Source organism: Macaca nemestrina, chromosome 7 (genome assembly GCF_043159975.1).
Source record: "Macaca nemestrina isolate mMacNem1 chromosome 7, mMacNem.hap1, whole genome shotgun sequence".
NCBI lineage: Eukaryota > Metazoa > Chordata > Mammalia > Primates > Cercopithecidae > Macaca > Macaca nemestrina.
In genome coordinates this window covers 160377010-160397999 of record NC_092131.1, presented here as the reverse complement: position 1 = coordinate 160397999, position 20990 = coordinate 160377010, and the positions used below count along the sequence as shown (strand labels likewise).

Here is a 20990-nt window from a genome sequence, read left to right as displayed (position 1 = left end):
TATATAAAAGTAAAACCAAATTTCCACAAATTTTATGTTGATGAAAATTTAAAAATGTAATTATTTAGTACTTTTTCATTTTGGTAATACATGTCTACAGATGAGAAGAATGGAATTCTTTTTTTGGGGAGAATAACAATTTGTTTAATTGAGATTCAAAGTAAATGTTCCTCAGCCTTAAAATCAGTTGCAAATGTTCATCTGTTATTATTTATCTGTATGAGGTTTTATGTATTTAATCTTAGAAAATGTCACTTTTCACAGACAGGTCCTGCTAATTACTGATATCAGTTCACAAGCATGTGTTTCTAATTGAGCCTGTTAGTCTCTTGGAAGGCATTTTAAGAATTCTGTTAGGGCCGGGTGCGGTGGCTTACGCCTGTAATCCCAGCACTTTGGGAGGCCGAGGCGGGCAGATTACTTGGGCGGAGCTCTAGACCAGCCTGGCCTGTGTGGTGAAACCCTGTCTGTACTAAAAATACAAAAATGAGCTGGGTGTGGTGGCACGTGCCTGTAATCCCAGTTACTTGGGAGGCTGAGGAAGGAGAATCTCTTGAACCTGGGAGTTGGAGGTTGCAGTGAGCTGAGATTGTGCCACTGCACTCCAGCCTGGGCAACAGAGCAAGACTGTGTCCCAAAAAAAAAAAAAAAAAAAAAAGACTTTTGTTAGATTCTTTGAGTTTTAAAACATTACTTGAAGATTAATCACTTTAAATTTGAGGCTAGGTGGAAGCTCCTCAATTGTACAAGTAAATAGATTTTGAAATGGGGAAATTCCCTTTTCATTTGCACCAAGTTCTGAAAAATGCTGCTGGAACTGTAAAATGCTGAACTTGGAAGATACATTCACTACAACTTTGTATGGAAATGGACATTTCTCATACTGTTTTAATTCTTGACAACACAGGAGGTGTATGTACCTTGACAATACTTGTGGTTCAAACAATGTTAGTTTTTATTGAAATGACTTTGTTGCAGCATAAGTTCTGCATATAATCACTGTTTTGCTATTTTACTAGGTTGAATTCATTAAGACTACATGATGAAGTCTGTCAGAAAAGCTAATTTCCAAAGCCATTCAGTGTTCAATTAATAGTGAGTGTGGGTAGTCTCATTCAGAAAAGTTTCAGCTCACGCTGAATTTTAAAAATTGCAGTAAAAATTTCCCTCTGCTAAGCTCAGTCACTGCTTCAGAAAATAAACTGAAAAAGTTTATTTTCTCTGGATGTACAATTCTTTGGCAGCTATAGTCAGACATGATTTGGTTAACTAACCATTGCTAAGTGACTTTCCTTGCTTGGCTAACAGAGGTGATATTCAGAAGCTTACTTTCGTTGTATCCTCATTTTTAGTTTTTATTTCTGTGAAGAAATTTAGCTGTGAGGAGATATTCCATTTTATTTTGTTTATTAATATTTATTAATTTTTTTTCTATTTTTCTTTTTTTTGGAGATGAAGTCTTGCTCTATTGCTGAGGCTGAAGTGCAATGGCATGATCTCGGCTCACTGCAATCTCTGCCTCCCAAGTTCAAGTGATTCTCATGCCTCAGCCTCCCCAGTAGCTGGGATAACAGGTGTGCACCACCATGCCTAATTTTTGTATTTTTAGTGGCGGGGGGGGGGGGGGGGGGGGTGGTCCGCCATGTTGGCCAGGTTGGTCTCGAACTCCTGGCCTCAAGTGATCCACCCACCTTGGCCTCCCAAAGTTCTGAGATTACAGGCGTGAGCCACTAGAGGGAGAATTGCTTGAACCTGGGAGGCGGAGGTTGCAGTGAGCTGAGATGGCGCCACTGTACTGCAGCCTGGGCAACAGAATGAGACTCCATTCCCGCCCCCCACTGCCAAAAATGCATTTTTGACTTAATGAGATTTTCAATTATGATGGGTTAATTGCGATATCACCTCCACTGTAAGTTGATGGGGACCTGTATTGGTGTCGTTCCAGGTTACTAGAAAATTATTTCTGTAACCTGTATGTGTACACTGGTTAGCAATGTAGTTTTAATGAGTCACAGTCAGAAAAGTTAGAGAAATATTTATAGAGCATATATGATGACAAGTAAAAAATGTCTGAAATCCATGCAGACTGCCTCTCTTCTGTGTACAACTTACTTCTTCACATTTGTTATTTCCATTGGATAAGCTTCAGGTTTTTTTTATATGTTGATGTTCTCCAGGGCTATTTTCTAGCTTGGCTCTCTTTTCTCATTCAGCTTCTATGGTTCTTTACCTTTTGTTGGGTCATACACCTCTTGGGAAAATTGATAAAATTTATGGACCCTTTGTCAAAAATTGCTTGTATGTACCTTACACAAACTTCTGCTTAAAATTTTAGGAGTTTCACAGGACATCTGCCTGCAAGCTCATTCGTAGATTCCAGATCAGAGCCGCACCTCCCTATGTGCTACCTGAATAATTGCACTCACATTTGTAGTTTGAAATACATTGATTTTCCAATCTATTTCTTCAGTATGACTCTCTGTGCTGAGCACTAGACCCTGATACTCATTTACTTCCTCTCCTTGCATATGTGACTGTTCTGTTGTACTACTCCACTTACGAAACTGTGTAGTTCCTGGAATACATTTTTCTGTTGTTAAATCCTTGACTCCTTGGTTATGAGGCCCTGCCACTTCCTTGTTCTTCAAGACATTCTCCCTCCTTAGCTTCTGTAATTCTACTTTCATCTATTTTTCTCTTATTTCTGTGACTACTCTTCTCTTCCTTTTTCCTAGATTCTTTTTTCACCACCTGTCCTCTAAATGTCTATTCTGACCATAACCCTCTGAAATATTTGACTCTACATTTTTGGGCTTTTTCAAACCCCTGGCTTTAGTTACTTCCCAAATCTTTGTATTTAGCTAAAGTTCACCGTTTTTATCTCCAATGTCTACTGGACATTTCCACTTAGATCAATGGTTCCTTAATATGTTGGGGGATTACATACTCCCTTAATAATCTGATTAAGGTATATCTCTCTTCCCAGAAAAGTGCACTGCATACTAAATTTTGCATATTGTTTTAGGGTGTTCCTGGACCTCTTTCAGCCCCTCCATGGAATCCCTGTGGTATTCTAATTAAACACATATTAAGATGTTCCTGAACTGCCTTTAATTCAGTTTGTCCAAAATTGACACTATCATGATAGCCTCTAACCCATTTTATTCTTATTCCTCTCCCTAATGCCTCTAAATATTATTTGCCTCTTAATTATTTACTAACAAATTCATTCTGCAAATACATGAATGCTTACTTCATATCTGGCACCTGACTTGAATATGCAGTGATGCACAAAATAGACATGTCTCAAAGCTTACTCTATAGCATAGTGATTAAAAGTGTGAACTTTGGAGCCATAGTATCTGGGTTGAGTTTTGAATCCTTACTGCTTTGTGACCTTGAACAAATTACTTAACCTCTCTGTTTAACCTTTAACTTAACCTTTTAGTTTCATCATCAGCCTGCTTCACTGGTTATTAGGATTAAATGAGTTAATATATGGCAAATGCTCTGTATATGTTAGCTTTTGTTCATGGAGGAGACATTGAATAATCATAAGTAAATAATTATACATTTTGATAAGTACTATGAAGGAATAGAACAGGGTACTTTGAGAGAGAATTTAAATTAGGGAGTAGGGATAGGATTGCTAAGGGAGTGATATTTAGACAAACTGGTAGGATGTATAGGTGTTTCCCAGGTGAAGGTTTGTGGGGACTGGAAGCAAAGCGTTTCAGGCAAATAGAAAAGGCAGTGTAAGAGTCCTTCTCTGAGAAAGTGTTTGGAGCATTTCAGAAATAGAAGGTCATTGTGCCTGGAGTATGATGTGTAATGGGGAGAATTATGTGAACGCAGAGATCTGTAGGCCATATCAAGGAGGTTAGATTTTATTCTAAATGAAATGGGAAGCTAATGGAACGTTAAAAATGGCAGAAATGGCAGGAACTGTTTTATGTTTTGAAAGGGTCCCTTCATACTGTGTGGAGAATGGATTAGAGGAGAGCCGTAATGAGGGCCTAGAGAGAGAAAAGAAAAGTCTGTTGTAGTAGTCTGAGTAAGAGCTGCTGGTGGTTTGGACTAGGGTGATGCATGGAGGTGGAATGAAGTGTGTGGGTTCAAAATGTTTTAAATTGAGTGCTTCTGTGTGCCAGGTACCATTGATAGAATCTGAGGGTACAATGTAGAGGTTAAAAAGGACATACAGGCTGTGTGCAGTGGCTCACGCCTGTAATCCTAGCACTTTGGGAATCTGAGGCAGGTGGATCATGAGGTCAGGAGTTCAAGACCAGCCTGGCCAAGATGGTGAAACCTTGTCTCTACTAAAATTACAAAAATTAGCTGGTCATGGTGGCAGGAACCTATAATCCCAGCTACTTGGGAGGCTGAGGCAGAGAATTGCTTGAACCTGGGTGGCAGAGGTTGCAAGTGAGCCGAGATCACGCCACTGCACTCCAGCCTGGGGGACAGAGTGAGACTCTGTCTCAAAAAGAAAGAAAGAAAGAAAAAAAACAAGGACATAAAGTCTATAGTTTGTAGGGATGGGATGAACAGGAGAGAGAAGACAATTATACAAATAAATATAAAAAATAGACCTGTATAAGTTCTAGGAAGAACAGATACGTGGTGTTTTGACAGCTTATCATGGTCAGGAAGGTCAGTGATGTAGAATCAACAGGCAGATTTGATGATTGACTTGATGTAGAAGGAAGGGAGAGGAGGATATGTAGATGGATATGGAGAAAAATCTTACTGGGTTCTAGTCTTGTCATCTTCCACACCATTTTGTTTGTTTATTGAGCTGGAGTCTCGCTGTGTCGCCCAGGCTGGAGTGCAATAGTGCGATTTCAGCTCACTGCAACCTCTGCCTCCCAGGTTCAAGTGATTCTCCTGCCTCAGCCTCTTAAGTAGCTGGGATTACAAGCACCTGCCACCACACCTGGCTAATTTTTGTATTTTTAGTAGAGACAGGGTTTCGCCATGTTGGCCAGGCTGGTCTTGAACTCCTGATCTCAGGTGATCTGCCCACCTCGGCCTCCCAAAGTGCTGGGAGTACAGGCGTGAGCCACCACACCCAGCCTTCCACACCACGTTAACCAGTAACCAAAGGAATTCTTTACTTCCTATGAGAATTATTCTATGATCCCGCAGTATAATTTAGCTGCTTTTTGTTTGTGCTTCCATTACACCCCAGGCACAGAGCCAGTAGCTTTCTTTATTCTTTGCTGTCATCGAGTATTGGTTATCTGATAATAGTTGTCTGATAATGGATTGTAAGCTTTTGAGGGTAGGAATCATGTCTTTGTGTTCCAGGATATGTACATGGTAAGTGCTCAATAGATGTTTGACTTGAGGAATTAATGAATACTCTGTTCTTTTTTGTCATGTGCCTTGGCATAAGCGGTTCCTTCTCCTTGGAATGCCTTTCCTTCCCTTGTCTGCTTTGTCAACTTCTAGACATTCTTTAACACTAAGCCTTACTTGATACCTCAGTTACAGTTCCTCCTATCACTGTGCTTCTATAGTTTTTCTTAATTTTAATTTTTTTTTTTTTTTTTTGAGACAGAGTCTCACTCCATCGCCCAGACTGGAGTGCAGTGGTGCAATCTTAGCTCACTGCAACATCTACCTCCCTGGTTCAAGCAACATCATGTGTCTCAGCCTCCCGAGTAAATGGAGTAAATGGAATTACAGGCGTGCGCCACCATGCCTGGCCAACTTTTGTATTTTTAGTAGAGATAGGGTTTCACCATGTTGGCCAGGCTAGTCTCAAACTCCTGACCTCAAGTGATCTGCTTCTCATAGCCTCCGAAAGTGCTGAGATTACAGGCATGAGCCACTGTGCCTGGCCCTATAGTTTTCCTTTTGTGTACCTCTTATAAATATTTGATAGTGCAGAGTAGGGATCTAAATGTTCAAAAGAGTGAAAATATATCATTAACATCATGGACTTGTAGATTGGATACATATTTTCCAAATGTCCAAGCCCATTTCCAAGTAACCTAGGTTATTTTCATCTGGTCTTAGTTCATTTTCTTCTGCTATAATAGGATACCACAGAGTGGGTAGTTTATAAACAATAGAAGTTTATTTGGCTCACAGTTCTGGAGGCTGGGAAGTCCAAGAGTATGACACTGGGATCTGATGAGGGTCATTGAATGGTGGAAGGCAGAAGGGAGCATGTGAGATAGAGGGGGACACCAGGGGCAGGACTCACTTTATAACAACCTACTCTTGAGATAACTAACCCACTCCTGTGATAGCAACATTAATCAATTCATGAGGGCCCGGACCTCATGACCCAGTCACTCCTTACTAGGCCCCACGTCCCAACTGTTGTGTTGGAAATTAAGTTTCTAATGCAGGAACTTTCTGGGTACAGATTCAGACCATAGTACTTAGGAGGTAAGTTTACTGATCTTACTTGGTTTTAATTTTGTCTCTTGTTTTGATCTTTAGTGTTTTACTCTTATAAAGGCAGCCCTATTTCCAAGTTCTGGATAATTGATTGTAATTCATTGTTTGTTTACTACATAGCCACTGATTGCAATGTCTTCCTCCACTTTCTCTCTCATTAATTTTATTTCTCCTTCAAGAGTCAGCTGAAAAGTCTCTTCTTCTTTGTAAAGTCCCCTTTCTTTTCTTTCTTCCCCTTCCTCCCCCTTCCCCCTCCCCTACCGCTTCCCCCTTCCCTTCTCCTCTCTCCTCCCCCTCCCCTCCCCCTCCCTTCTCCCCTCCCCCCTCCCCTTCCTCCTCCCCCTTACCCCTACCCTCCCTCCTCCCCCTTCCCCCTACCCTCCCTCCTTCCCCTCCTCCCCCTTCCCCCTACCTTCCTTTCTCCCCCCTCCTCCCCCTTCCCCCTTCCCCCTCCCCTCCCCCCTCCTCCCCCCTCCCCTCCCCCTTCCCCTTCCCTTGCCCCTTCCCCCTTCCCTTCTCCTCTCTCCTCCCCTTCTCGTCTCCCCTCCCCTTCCCTTCTCCTCTCCCCTCCCCTTCTCCCCTCCCCTTCTCCCCTCCCCTTCTCCCCTCCCCTTCTCCTCTCCCCTCCTGCTCTCCCCTCCCCTTCTCCTTTCCCTTCTCCTCTCCCCCTCCCCTGTTTTCCCCTCTTCCCTTCTGTCACCTCTTCTCTCCCCTCCCTCTCCTCTTCCTTCCCTCTCCTCTCCCCTCCCTCTCCTCTCCCCTCTCCTTCTCTCTCTTCCTTCCCTTTCCCTTCCCCACTTCCTCCTCCCCCTCCCCCCTCCTCTCCTCTTCTCCCCAACCCTTTTTTTTTTTTTTTTTCCCCAAATGGAGTCTCGCTCTGTCACCCAGGCTGGAGTGCAGTGGCGCCATGTTGGATCACTGCAAGCTCCGGGTTCATGCCATTCTCCTGCCTCAGCCTCCCGAGTAGCTGGGGCTACAGGCTCCCACCACCACGCCCGGCTAATGTTTTGGTTTTTTTTTTTTTTGGTATTTTTAGTAGAGACGGGGTTTCACGTGTTAGCCAGGATAGTCTCGATCTCCTGACCTTGTGATCCACCTGCCTCAGCCTCCCAAAGTGCTGGGATTACAGGCGTGAGCCTGTAATTTCTTTCCCTTCTTCTTCTTCTTCTTTTTTTTTTGGAAAGAAAAAGAGGTTTAATTACACAGTTTCACATGGCTGGGGAGGCCTCAAAATTATGGCAGGAGGTGAAAGGCACTTCTTACATGGCAGCGACAAGAGAAAAATGAGGAAGATACAAAAGCAGAAGCCCCTGATAAACCCATCAGATCTCATAAGACTTACTCACTACCATGAGAACAGTATGGGGGAACTGCCTCCATGATTCAATTCTCTCCCACTGGCTTCCTCCCACTACATGTTGGAATCATGGCAGTACAACTCAAGATGAGATTTGGGTGGGGACAGAGTCAAACTATATCATTCCACCTCTGGCCCCTCAAAATCTGATGTCCTCACATTTCAAAACCAATCATGCCTTCCCAACAGTCCCCCAAAGTCTTAACTCATTTCAGCATTAACCAAAAAGTCCACAGTCCAAAGTTTCATCTGAGACAAGGCAAGTCCCTTCTGCCTATGAGCCTGTAAAATCAAAAGCAAGCTAGTTACTTCCTAGATACAATGGTGGTACAGGTTATTGGGAAAATACAGTCATTCCAAATGGGAGAAATTGGTCAAAGCAAAGGGGTTACAGGGCCCATGGAAGTCAGAAATCCAGCAGGGCAGTCAAATCTTAAAACTCCAAAATGATCTCTTTTGACTCCAAGTCTCACATCCAGGTCATGCTGATGCAAGAGGTGGGTTCCCATGGCCTTGGGCAGCTCTGCCCCTGTGGCTTTACAGGGTACAGCCTCCTTCGTGGCTGCTTTCACCGGCTGGTGTTCAGTGTCTATGCCTTTTCCAGGCACGTTGTGTGAGCTGTCAGTGGATCTACCATTCTGAGGTCTGGAGGATGGTGGCCCTCTTCTCACAGCTCCACTAGGCAGTGCCCCAGTAGGAACTCTGTGTGGGGGCTCCGACTCCACATTTCCCTTCTGCACTGCCCTAGCAGAGGCTCACCATGAGAGTCCCGTCCCTGCAGCAAACTTCTGCCTGGGCTTCCAGGCATTTCCATAAATCTGAAATCCAGGCGGAGGGTCCCAAACTTCAATTCTTGACTTTTGTGCACCCACAGGCTCAACACCACATGGAAGCTGCCAAGGCTTGGAGCTTCCACCCTCTGAAGCCACGGCCCAAGCTCTACGTTGGCCCCTTTCAGCCACAACCAGAGTGGCTGGGATGAAGGGCACCAAATCCCTAGGCTGCATACAGCTCCCTCTTTCCCCTCTTCTTTCCTCTCCTCTCCTCTTTCTCCCCTCCCCTCTGCCCTCCGCTTCCCTCTCCTCTTTCGCCTCTCCCTTCTCCCCTCTTCCGTCTCCCTTCTCCCCTCTCCTCTCCTTTCGCTCTGATGCCTAGGCTAGAGTTTAGTGGTGCAGTCATAGTTCACTGAAGCCTCAAACTCCTGGGCTCAAATGATCCTCCCACCTCAGTCTCTGAGTAGCTAGGACTACAGGCATGCACCACCACATTCAGCTAATTAAATGTTGTTTTTTTTTTTGAGAGACAGGGTCTTACTGTGTTGCCAGGCTGGTCTCTAGCTTCTGGCCTCAAGTGATTCTCCTGTGTTGGCCTCCCCAAGTGCTGAGACTTTATACCCTTTGTAGATTTTGTATGTTTCTATAGTGTTCTCAGAGGTTTTTCCACACTACCAACTACAGTTTTTCAATATGATTATTCTGTCTTTTCAATCAGAGCTTGAGCTTTTTGAGGGGACTTGTTTTTGTTTATTCATTTTCCCCAGTTTTAGGGCTTAGCACATAGTTGATGCATAATAAATATTCGTTTAACTCATTGTAGCCTTATTTACTTACGCTAATAAGGATAGATAACCCCAAGAATGTAAAGTGGAACTAATCATGAGATGAAAAATAGTGCCTGTATATAATCGCTACAATTTATAATCTATATACATACAATTTGCACTGCATTCAAGTTACTTGAATAATCTTTATGTTCTCTATTTACATACAGCTTTTTTCCTCTTTTTAAAACAGGTGTAGCTGGGTGCGGTGGCTCATGCCTGTAATCCCAGCACTTTGAGAGGCTGAGGCAGGTGGATCACCTGAGGTCAGGAGTTCGAGACCAGCCTGGCCAAGATGGTGAAACCCTGTCCCTACTAAATATATAAAAAAATTAGCAGGGTGAGGTGGCTGGCGCCTGTAATCCCAGCTACTCCCTGAGGCAGGAGAATTGCTTGAACCCGGGAGGCGGAGGTTGCAGTGAGCAGAGATCATGCCATTGCACTCCAGCCTGGGTGACAGAGCGAGATTCCATCTCAAAAAAAAAAAAAAAAAACCCACACACAAAAAACAGGTGTTCCCCTGCCCTCCAGTGTTTAGATCACAGCTAACAATTTTAGTAAAGGTCAAGATTATAAAACATTTTGAATATTTATTTATTTTGAAGTAATATTTAAAATTCAACCTAGCAAGACCCTATCTCTACATTAAAAAAAAAAAAAAGAAAATTAGCCAGTTGTGGTGGCATGGCCTGTAATCCCAGCTACTCAGGAGGCTGAGGAAGGAGCATCACTTGAGCCCAGGAGATTGAAGCTTCAGTGAGCCGTGATCATACCACTGCACTCCATCCAGCCTGAGAGACAGAGTGAGACCCCCGTCCCTTAAAAAAAAAAAAACAAAAAAAAAACCCATTTGGTTTACTTTTCAAATAAAACAAGTTTCCCCCACCTTTTTTCCTCATATATGTGATATGCCTGGAGCCTAGGTTTAAACTAAGTGTAACTTAACCTGCCTCTTCCTTTGCCACCATGTGTTCCACAGTTTTTCCTAGTTATGTGGTGATTGGGTGGGTCTGTTTGACCTTGGTTTCACTACACTGTTCTGTACCATTACCAAAGTTCCAGGATCTTGCCCCACCATAAAGGCTTTCCTGTTTTCAGTGTCTCTCCCACCCTGATTCCCAAAGTAGCTTCTTAATCTTGTGGCTGTCCTTTGGTCTCGACTGAGATGTCTCTTGGCTAATATCTTCTTCGGTATTGTTACTGATGAGGAGAAGCTGACTCTTGACTTCTTGGCAAAGTGACTTATACCCCATCACAGTCCTGTTGTATATATTTTCTTCTATGAATATCAAATCTTAGCTGTCTAGGGAGGCTGATGTATGGCTGATCAGGCATTTCTAAATACCTGTCTGCAAATAAGTTTTCAGTGGTATATCACAGAATAAGGACAATGTAGTGAATTTTTCATCTATCTAAGTGTATTAAAAATAAGACTATTATAATGAGATGTTCTTTCCAGTGGTTTTTAATCTTAAAATGATCTTTTTTTGGCCGGGCGCGGTGGCTCACGCCTGTAATCCCAGCACTTTGGGAGGCCAAGGCGGGTGGATCACAAGGTCAGGAGATCGAGACCATCCTGGCAAACACGGTGAAACCCCGTCTCTATTAAAAATACAAAAAATTAGCCAGGTGTGGTGGCGGGCACCTGTAGTCCCAGCTACCCAGGAGGCTGAGGCAGGAGAATGGCGTGAACCTGGGAGGCGGAGCTTGCAGTGAGCCAAGATCGCGCCACTGCACTCTAGCCTGGGCGACAGAGCTAGACTCCATCTCAAAAAAAAAAAAAAAAATCTTTTTTTTTTTTTTTTTTTAATCATAGCAATAACAGAGGATGGATGTTTGGTAAGATAAATTTTGTTCACCTTATGATGGTCCTCTAAATACTTTTTTGGGATATCTTTCTGGTCTCTGATGTCTAATAGCTGGGGAATTCCTGTGTTGACCACCATAGCTCTTTTCCCTGAGGCAGTATTGCCTTTCATGTAAAGTAAGGATGGCTTCTTTCGTATGCATTTGCAAACAATTTTCCAGTATATTCTTCTCTCATAGGCTTCTTCTTGATTTTTGCCTAATTCCAAAGTGATGAGATTACAGGCATGAGCCACTGTGCCATCTTTTAAATAAAGATGGAGTGCCACTGTGTTATCTAGGCTGGTCTCAAACTGTTGGACTCAAGCGATCCTTCCACCTCCTCCTCCCAAAATACTGGGATTACAGGCGTGAGCCACTGTGCCTGACTGACATTTTCCCTTTAGAATTTAGTAAAACAAATTCACTGTTACTAAAGTGTCCTTTCTTTAATATATTTGCTATTTTTTCTTATAGATGAATATATAACAGATGGTGGTCTCTATTACAGCTTGTTGCTTCTATTACCAGATGGTATCATAACATTTTTTTCATTTTATTCTAAGGATCTCTTTGTTTTTGTTGATTTTCTAGGTAACACAGTTGTCCCTCAGTATCTGTGGGGGATTGGTTCCAAGATCCCCGCCCCCGCAGGATACCCAAATCCTCAGATGCTCAAGTCTCTTCTATAAAATGGCATAGTATTTGCATGTAACCCATGTATGTCCTCCCATATACTTTATTTTTTTTAATTTACTTTTTTTTTTTTTTTTTTGGAGACAGAGTCTTGCTCTTTCACCCAGGCTGGAGTGCAGTGGCAGGATGTCAGCTCACTGCAACCTCCGCCTCCTGAGTTCAAGCAATTCTTGTGCCTCAGCCTCCCGAGTAGCTGGGATTACATGCCTGGCTAATTTTTGTATTTTTAGTGGAAACTTGCTATGTTGGCAAGGCTGATCTCGAACTCCTGACCTTAAGTGATCTGCCCACCTCGGCCTCTGGAAGAGTTGGGATTACAGGCGTGAGCCACCGTGTCTGGCCTCTCCCGTATACTTTAAATAATCTTTAGATTACTTATAATACCTAGTATAATTTAAATGCTTTGTAAATAGTTATACTATTTTATTTTTATTATTGTATTGTCATTTTTAAATTTTTTCCACATATTTTTGATCCATGATTGGTTTAATCTATGGATTTGGAACCCACAGATAGAGGGCAGACTGTATCCAGTCAATGGGCAGTCAGTAAGACTTTCCTAGAAAAATATTTGTATCTCCTCAAGTATCTGCCCTGTCAACATTTATCCATTCCCCTAAAGAGAAATGATTTGGGATAAGAGTCACTGGGTGCTAGTTTTTTTTTTTTTTTTTTTTTTTTTTTTTAAAATATTTTAGTTCTAGGGTACATGTGCACAACGTGCAGGTTTGTTACATATGTATACATGTGCCATGTTGGTGTGCTGCACCCATTAACTGGTGATTTACATTAGGCGTATCTCCTAATGCTATCCCTCTCCGCCTGCCATCCCACAACAGGCCCCAGTGTGTGATGTTCCCCACCCTGTGTCCAAGCGTTCTCATTGTTCAATTCCCACCTGTGAGTGAGAACATGGGGTGTTTTGTTTCTGTCCTTGTGATAGTTTGCTGAGAATGATGATTTCCAGTTTCATCTATGTCCCTACAAAGGATGTGAACTCATCCTTTTTTATGGCTGCACAGTATTCCATTGTGTATATGTGCCACACTTTCTTAATCCAGTCTATCATTGATGGGCATTTAGGTTGGTTCCAAGTCTTTGCTATTGTGAATAGTGCTGCAATAAACATACGTGTGCATGCGTCTTTATAGCAGCATGATTTATAATCCTTTGGGTATATACCCAGTAATGGGATTGCTGGATCAAATGGTATTTCTAGTTCTAGATCCTTGAGGAATCGCCACACTGTCTTCCACAATGGTTGAACTAGTTTACAGTCACTGGGTGCTAGTTTTTTAAAATCACAACTCTACCCCTTTGGGAAATGTTGGCCAAAGCCAGGGATGTAACTGCTTAATATAACTTCAGTATGTATTATGACCCTGTTTTCCAAGCCCCATATTGTTGGACACCCCATATTGTTGGACACTGAATATTTGATATTTAGACTTGCCTAAAAAATGAGGATCTATGGTTTTCTATTTATTTATTCAACAAATATGTGTCCACCCTATTCCAGGCATTGTGATAAGCACTAGAATAGAGTGGAGCTAATGGTCTAATGGGGAAGACACATTAATACATGGTTTTAAAAATAACACAGTTGTGGTAAATGCTATAAAGAAATAACAGGGTACTATGAGAGCATGTAACTGGGAGACCTTACCTGATCATGGGAGTTAGGGCAAGTGTCTTGAAGAAAATACATTTAAACTTAAGTATGAAGGGTGAATAGCGTTATCTGGGGCCGTCTTCTTAGGCAAGGGTAAGGAACGTGGTTATGTGGGCTTGAGATGTGGGGCAGCAAGAAGGAATGGTGTTTTTCTCCCTCTCCCCTCTTTCCTCTCTCTCACTCTGTCACTCTTTCTGTCACTCTGTCACCCAGGCTGGAGTACAGTGGCGTAATCTTGACTCATCGCAACTTCTACCCCCTGGGTTTAAGCAGTCCTCCCACCTCACCCTCCTGAGTAGCTGGGACCATAGGTGTACACCACCAGGCACAGCTATTTTTAAAAATTTTTAATTTTTTTTTTTTTTTGTATTTTTGGTAGAGACAGGGACTTGCCATGTTGCCCAGGCTGCTCTCGAAATCCTGAGCTCAAACAGTCCATCCTGCCTCAGCCTCCCAAAGTTCTGGGATTATAGGCATGAGCCACTGGGTGTTTCTTAATGAATGTTGATTATATTCTACAACATTTCTGTCCTTCTTTTCATCCTCCCTTCTCTTAGCATTTTCTAAAACATGGTTTTAATCATATTACTATGCTGATTAAGAAACTCTTTAAGAGATGGGGTTGGGGGGTAGGTCTCACTTCGTTGCCCAGACTGGAGTGCAGTGGCACAATCACAGCTCACTGTAGCCTCGACCTCCTGGGGTCAAGCAGTTCTCTCACTTCAGCCTCCTGAGTAGCTGGGACTGCAGGCACCACCACACTTGGCTAATTTTTTAATATTTTGCAGAGATGGGTTCTTACTATGTTGTCCAGGCTGGTTTTGAACTCCTGGGTTCATGTGATCCACCTGCCTCTGCCTCCCAAAGTGCTGGGATTACAGGCATGAGCCACTGCGCCCAGCCCAGAAAGTCTTAAAAGTTCTTCTTTGGGTAGATTATTAGCTCCTTAAAGGCAGAAATCTTGCCATTTTTAATTCCTTAAATCCTTAATTTTTAATTCCTTAATTCCTTCATTACAGATATTGGAGGCAATCATACTTTGCCCCTCAGCATGATTTGATTTCAGTTGTAGTACTAAATGGTGGGCGAGGATAGAGTTGTCTATTGATTCTCTTTTTACCCTCTGCCTAAGACCTAAGTTTTCAGGTTGGCTAGTGAAGGGCTTTTTTTTTTTTTTTTTTGGAGATGGAGTCTTGCTCTGTTGTTCAGGCTGGAGTGCAGTGGCGCGATCTCGGCTCACTGCAACCTCCACCTCCCTGGTTCAAGCAATTCCCCTGCCTTAGCCTCCTGTGTGGCTGGGATTATGGGCGCATGCCACCATGCCTGGCTAATTTTTTTGTATTTTTAGTAGAGACAGAGTTTCACCATGTTGACCAGACTGGTCTCCAACTCCTGACCTTAGGCAATCTGCCTGCCTTGGCCTCCCAAAGTACAGGCGTGAGCCACCGCACCTGGCCGAAGGACTTTTTGTAAAAACAAAACAAGCATCTTTTGCAACTCGTTCTGTATGTAGCCCTTATTTTATGAATGTTCTTTATTATATTGATATTTAAACAAGGCCATAGTCCAGGAGTTTGTTCATGGTAGTGGTTTCATCTGAAGAGTGAGGTCTTTTTGTCAGTTGAGAGAGGATGTTTTATTTATTTATTTATTTATTTATTTATTTATTTATTTATTTATTTTGAGACGGAGTCTCGCTCTGCCGCCCAGGCTGGAGTGCAGTGGCCGGATCTCAGCTCACTGCAAGCTCCGCCTCCCGGGTTCACGCCATTCTCCTGCCTCAGCCTCCCTAGTAGTTGGGACTACAGGCGCCCGCCACCGCGCCTGGCTAGTTTTTTGTATTTTTTAGTAGAGACGGGGTTTCACCATGTTAGCCAGGATGGTCTCGATCTCCTGACCTCGTGATCCGCCCGTCTCGGCCTCCCAAAGTGCTGGGATTACAGGCTTGAGCCACCGCGCCCGGCTGAGAGAGGATGTTTTAGAAATCAGAACTGAAAGGACTGGATCTGAATAGATTGGATTAGGAAGTTTGTCTTGGTGGATTCTGTTACTTAAGTTGTGCCAATCTTTGACGTTCCACTGTAGACATCTGAAAAGTGCATGAGGTGCCAGCTTTTCCCCTATCCTTAGCCTATAGTAGGCACTCAGATATTTGCTGAATAGGAAAAGTGTGCATGTAAATGGGATAGTTCCTATGGGTTTATAGAACAATCTAGGATCAAAACTGAGCCGAGATCGCGCCACTGCACTCCAGCCTGGGCGACAGAGCGAGACTCCGCCTCAAAAAAAAAAAAAAAAAAAACTGTGTACATTCTAGGCCAGATTGTTTAATTACATGCATTCTCTTTAGTTTTTCGTTTGCTTCCCCTTAATATTCAGAAAAATCTCCTTGAACGTGCAGCCTAGGAAAATCAAGGCAAAGACTTTTGTGTTAGGTTGGACCAGTAAGTTGAGCGATGATAACTGAAAAAGGTGGAACTTAGGAGCATCACTTTAGCAGTTAGCTTAGCATTCTTAAACCTTGGGTTATATATGGATGCCTTTTAAAGGAGGAAATTTCTTACATTATCCAAAGTATACAACCAAGAATTTCAGTATGAGAATACTGCATTAAAAGTTGAATGTAACCATTTAAATGGTTACTTGAAGCAAACAAAAAATAAAAAAGAAAAACAGGTGGTTACTTGGTACCTGCATGATGGTAAATCCAAACTGGATCTCTGAAATGCATGTGGTGGTATGATGATTTTTAGAATATCATATAAAAACAACACTTAAAAGTTCTCATAGGACCCTCAGATTCTTGACATCTCCTGACCTTCCTAGGTTAGGCAGACTCCACTTTGGAAAACTATGGATAGTTTTCCTCTCCCACCGAGATATTTAGTACTGAATCTTCAAAATTCAGGGTTTTAAATTTTTTTGTTGTTTTTTGTTTTAAGTATCTAGTATTTAGTAGTATGTTTGCCTGGTGTAGGGAAAGAGTACCAAAAGAGAATCTCCATTCCCCTTCTTCCCGAGTTGTCCTCACAGATCCCCTAGTTAGATAGATCATTTGGTTTAACCTGTCTCTTTGGGGATGCATGGTTGTTAACCAGTCATTCACACCTTAGGATCATATGTTTTAATGCTAAATCAACATAAATTTACTTCTTCCCCAGAAAATGGAAATTTTTTTGAGGAAACTTCAGATCCTTGAGAGGAAGACATTCTTTGTTAGGTGGGAGATTCTGACAGGGCAGCTTGTAGGAAAGAGGTTCTTGGGGTCAGGGAAGAGGAGGAAGGTGTTAAACCGTTACCTTTTTTTTTTTTTTTTTTTTTTTTTTGAGACGGAGTCTCGCTGTGTCTCCCAGGCTGGAGTGCAGTGGCGTGATCTCGGCTCACTGCAAGCTCCGCCTCCCGGGTTCACGCCATTCTCCCGCCTCAGCCTCCCAAGTAGCTGAGACTACAGGCGCCCGCCACCACGCCTGGCTAGTTTTTTGTATTTTTAGTAGAGACGGGGTTTCACCATGTTAGCCAGGATAGTCTCGATCTCCTGACCTCGTGATCCACCCGCCTCGGCCTCCCAAAGTGCTGGGATTACAGGCTTGAGCCACCGCGCCCGGCCAAACCGTTACTTTTCAATTTTGCCTAGGATCTTGAATGCTCCTGCTGACGGTGCCTGAATTAGGGTTTCAGAATGCCTTCAGAAGTCTCTAAAGTAGTCTACACGTTTTCTAGTTCAGACTATTCCAGCAGTTTCTGTCCATGTTGTTGTGTATCTCCTCAGGAAGAGCAAAGTGTAGAGAAATAGGATCCTTCCTAAGTAAAAAGTAGGTCAGATCGGTAGTGTTGGATAAGCCTCCTCCTGTTGACTCCTTCCTCATAGTCTCCTCATTCTCCTTCATAGTGTTTTGTATTAAGTCACCTAGCATGTCACGTAGTGGGTTCTCAGTGCTTGCTAATTCTTATGAAAGAAAGCAGTTTTGGATCATTGACCACAAAATCTGCTCTCCTACTCCCTACTTCTTTTTTGCCTCTTAAGAAACTATGCTTCCTTTTTACTGGTGTGTCAGGAGCACAGAAGAAAGAACAGCTGGTAAGGAGCACAGAAGGAGAAAGATAACTAATTTTTGAAGATTGGGAGACATACTGTCCATTGATTTACTTCAGCAACTGCCTGACACATAATAGATATTCAGTAATACTTTCTTTGCACCTCGTAGCTTAAATGTCTTGAAGAAACAAAAATTGAATGCACAGGATCAAGGCACTAAAGCTCAAATAACACACTCCTGCAAGTTTCTCGTTTCCCTGTTTTATAAAGATATCTTTCAGGCCGGGCGCGGTGGCTCAAGCCTGTAATCCCAGCACTTTGGGAGGCCGAGACGGGCGGATCACAAGGTCAGGAGATCGAGACCATCCTGGCTAACACGGCGAAACCCCGTCTCTACTAAAAACACAAAAAATTAGCCGGGCGAGGTGGCGGCGCCTGTGGTCCCAGCTACTCGGGAGGCTGAGGCAGGAGAATGGCGGGAACCCGGGAGGCGGAGCTTGCAGTGAGCTGAGATCCGGCCACTGCACTCCAGCCTGGGCGACAGAGCGAGACTCCGTCTCAAAAAAAAAAAAAAAAAAAAAAAAGATATCTTTCATCTTTGTATCAGGCAATTTAGTGGCAACTCTTCGCTTTCCAACTGCTCACTGAGTCTTTCGGTCTCCTCCCCATTTTCCTAGTCGTCTTCGGTTGTGGATGTTGTAAATTCGACCATCCGTCTCTCAAGGTCTTTGCTTCAAGGTTTCCCAATGCTTTGGCGCTGTCCAAGCCCCGGTACTCCGGGGAGGAAGACCTCGGATTCATTTGACGGGCTTGTGGAGGCTGGGGGTCTGTGGAGCCCCGTGTGGGTGGGGCTGGGCGCGGCCGGGGCGGGGCCGGCTAGGAGCCCTAGGGAAAGGGTGAAAGGCACAGTTGAGAAAGGCCCGCCGGGCATTGGTTTCACAGTTTCCACGAAGGCTTCGTGTGCAAGCCTGAGGAATCTAGGTGCCTCCCTCCTGCCTCGCCTTTCTTGATTCTAGAAGCTTCAGTAGGCTTTTCTGGGTTGCTGGGACCCGGAAAAGCAGCGGCTTCCACTCTGGGGGCGGGTCCCAAGGGTCTTGCTGCTGCTCTGGGGCCGTTTGGACTCCTGGTGTTGGGGGAGGGGCCAGGGAGGTGCTGTTCGCGTTTCCTTTTGCGCCTGCGCGGCGGGCTCCGAGCGGGTAGGAGCGCGTGCGCGGTGACGTGGACGTCCGGTGCGCGCGCGCAGGCTCTTCAGCTGGAGCGGACACACGGTGTGCGAACCGAACAGAATAACCCCCACCCAGCGGGATATGAAGGACTCCGGGTGAGGCCGGCCACGCCCCGCACGGTAACTCTCGGGCCTGGGTGGAGGGCATCGCTTAGTACTGGCCCGATTGGAGTTTTTCGAGAGTTTGAAGCTCTTGTGTATTTGAACGGCGTGAGAAACGTTCTGCTGAGAGAGCTTCGCACGCCCTCGCCAGGCCGGGCCTTGCGCGGGGCCGCCTTTGGCGCGCGCCTGTGGTCTCTGAGCGAGGCTGCGCATGTCACCTCGCGCGCGTCCCCGGCCTCACTTCCGCGTCGCTCAGCTACCTAACTAGGAGCATCGACGCCAGAGACAGCGGCCACGAGGCGGGAGGGGTGAGAAGCGCCCATGGCTCGGCCCTGCCCTCGCGTGCGTGGGGTGCCGCTCCGCGTGGTACGGTCCGCGTGACGACTTACAGCCTGGCGCTGGGCTTTAGGTCGAGAGCCATGCTTACGCGCTTTGCAGTTTAGCTTCCTGGTCTCGTGGTTCTAGAACTCCAAGGGAAACGGTGTTGGCGTCGCTTTTCTGAGGAACTGGGCGCAGCGTTTTGACACCTGTGCAAACGTCTTTTCTAACAAGTAATTTCCGGCCAGATTGTTTGAGGCAGGACGGCAAGTTTAATAAAGAAGGGCGAGGAAGTGAGCTGTAGGAGTGGGGACTTGGTAAACAAAGGACCGGTGGTGTGTGAGTGCAGAAATGAGGGAGGGGAAAACAGGTGGGAAGAGCAGGTGTTATTTTCTTTTTTCCTCTGTGGGGCAGCCTTTACCTAGTTCTGTTGATGGGGTTTCCTGTTTCTGTTAAATGGTCAAGTAGGTCTCTGCCCTCAGTGCAAGGTATCTGGGATATTAACAGCACCCTCCCGCCCCCCCCCCCAAAAGCTCCAGTAGCCAAAGTTGAGGAATCTGTGTGTCAGAAGAATATGGAGAAACTAGGTATCGTTTCAGACTGGGTCGAGAGTGCAAAGTGGTAGCGTCTTGCTGTATAGATTTTTGCTTTGCCTTTCGAACCCTGGGAATGCCTTCTTCCTCTGGCCGGGGTGGAAGCAGGACCGGGTAAATGAGGTCTGAAAGGAGGGGTTACTGATGGCAGACCAACATGAGAAACCAAAGTGCACTCTTTTAGAGGAAAGATAACTTTCCCAAGGTTCGCCTCGCCGGAGCAAACACGTGGATCATGAGAAGTCTCGAGCCCACCCGCGCGCGTGTTGTTGTAGAGCTTGCCAGGCTTATGCGGCTGAGTCCCCGGTTAACTGCTTGCTCTGTTCGTTCTTTTTGGGCACGATGCCGCGGCTAGGCTGCAGGGAAAGTGCCTGGGGGCGGCGTGACGGCTGCTGGGAAGGGGGTTGGCCGCGGAGGGTCTGGTGGCTGCTTCTGTAGTCTCCAAGGTAACAAAATGCGGCTGGGTCCCGCAGAGAGATCCTCGGGTTCCGGACGGCGGCACGTGATCTGTCGGGACTCCTCTTCCCCGGAAGAGCTTTCCTTGCGGCATTTTTTCACGTGGTTCTTGGCCAGCTGTCCTTTGCAGTTGAAAAGCGGCGGTTTGTGGGTCATTAATAGTCGACGGCGTCTGCTCCTCTTGGGGAAGGCAATGAGAGCCTTTTACTTTCTTGCGTATCGGAACAGCGCTAGTGTTTCTTGCCGCCTACGGTTGTTTCTAGCGTTTGTATGGGTTAAGTGGCTTGAGTCCACTTAACAGAAACACAGGCTAAGGACTTGAGGAAATTCAGTGCCCTGGGTACCTTGGCATACTTCAAGTTTGACTACAGCCCGTTTCTGCCTTAAAAGTTCTTCAAATTCTGCTTATCCAACTGCTAGGGACCTGTCAGCTCTTTGGCCCTGAGTTGTAGTTAAGGGTCCATTCTTAGCAATAGAAAATACTCCTGGGGCCAGCAGTAACAGATGGTATCTGGGAAGAGAAGGGGGCAGTACTGTCTTAGGCAGGTGCAATTCTGTGCCTTAAAACCTAAAAGTGTTTCAGATAATATTTTGACATTTGCCCTATAAGGTTGTGACGATAAAATGCTCAGGATATTGTCTGTTCCGAAGTGAGTAGTTCTTAATAAATAGCAAG

The 20990-nt window shown here is 44.7% G+C and overlaps 1 protein-coding gene across 15 annotated transcripts in view; it reads left to right on the top strand.

The window, feature by feature from the left end:
* The window catches only part of LOC105491898 (MAX dimerization protein MGA), a 171570-nt gene that overhangs the window by 44206 nt on the left and 106374 nt on the right, over positions 1-20990 (top strand). For 4 of the 15 annotated variants that reach the window (XM_071067048.1, XM_071067052.1, XM_071067050.1 and 1 more), the window contains exon 1: positions 18848-18965. The exons of 3 other annotated variants lie outside the window; for them this stretch is intronic. The gene's annotated coding sequence lies outside the window, so the exon portion shown is untranslated. Of the gene's footprint in view, positions 1-18843; positions 18966-19337; positions 19499-20990 lie in introns of those variants that run through there. 8 more of the 15 variants (XM_011758661.3, XM_011758659.3, XM_011758667.3 and 5 more) reach the window with 5 other exon arrangements.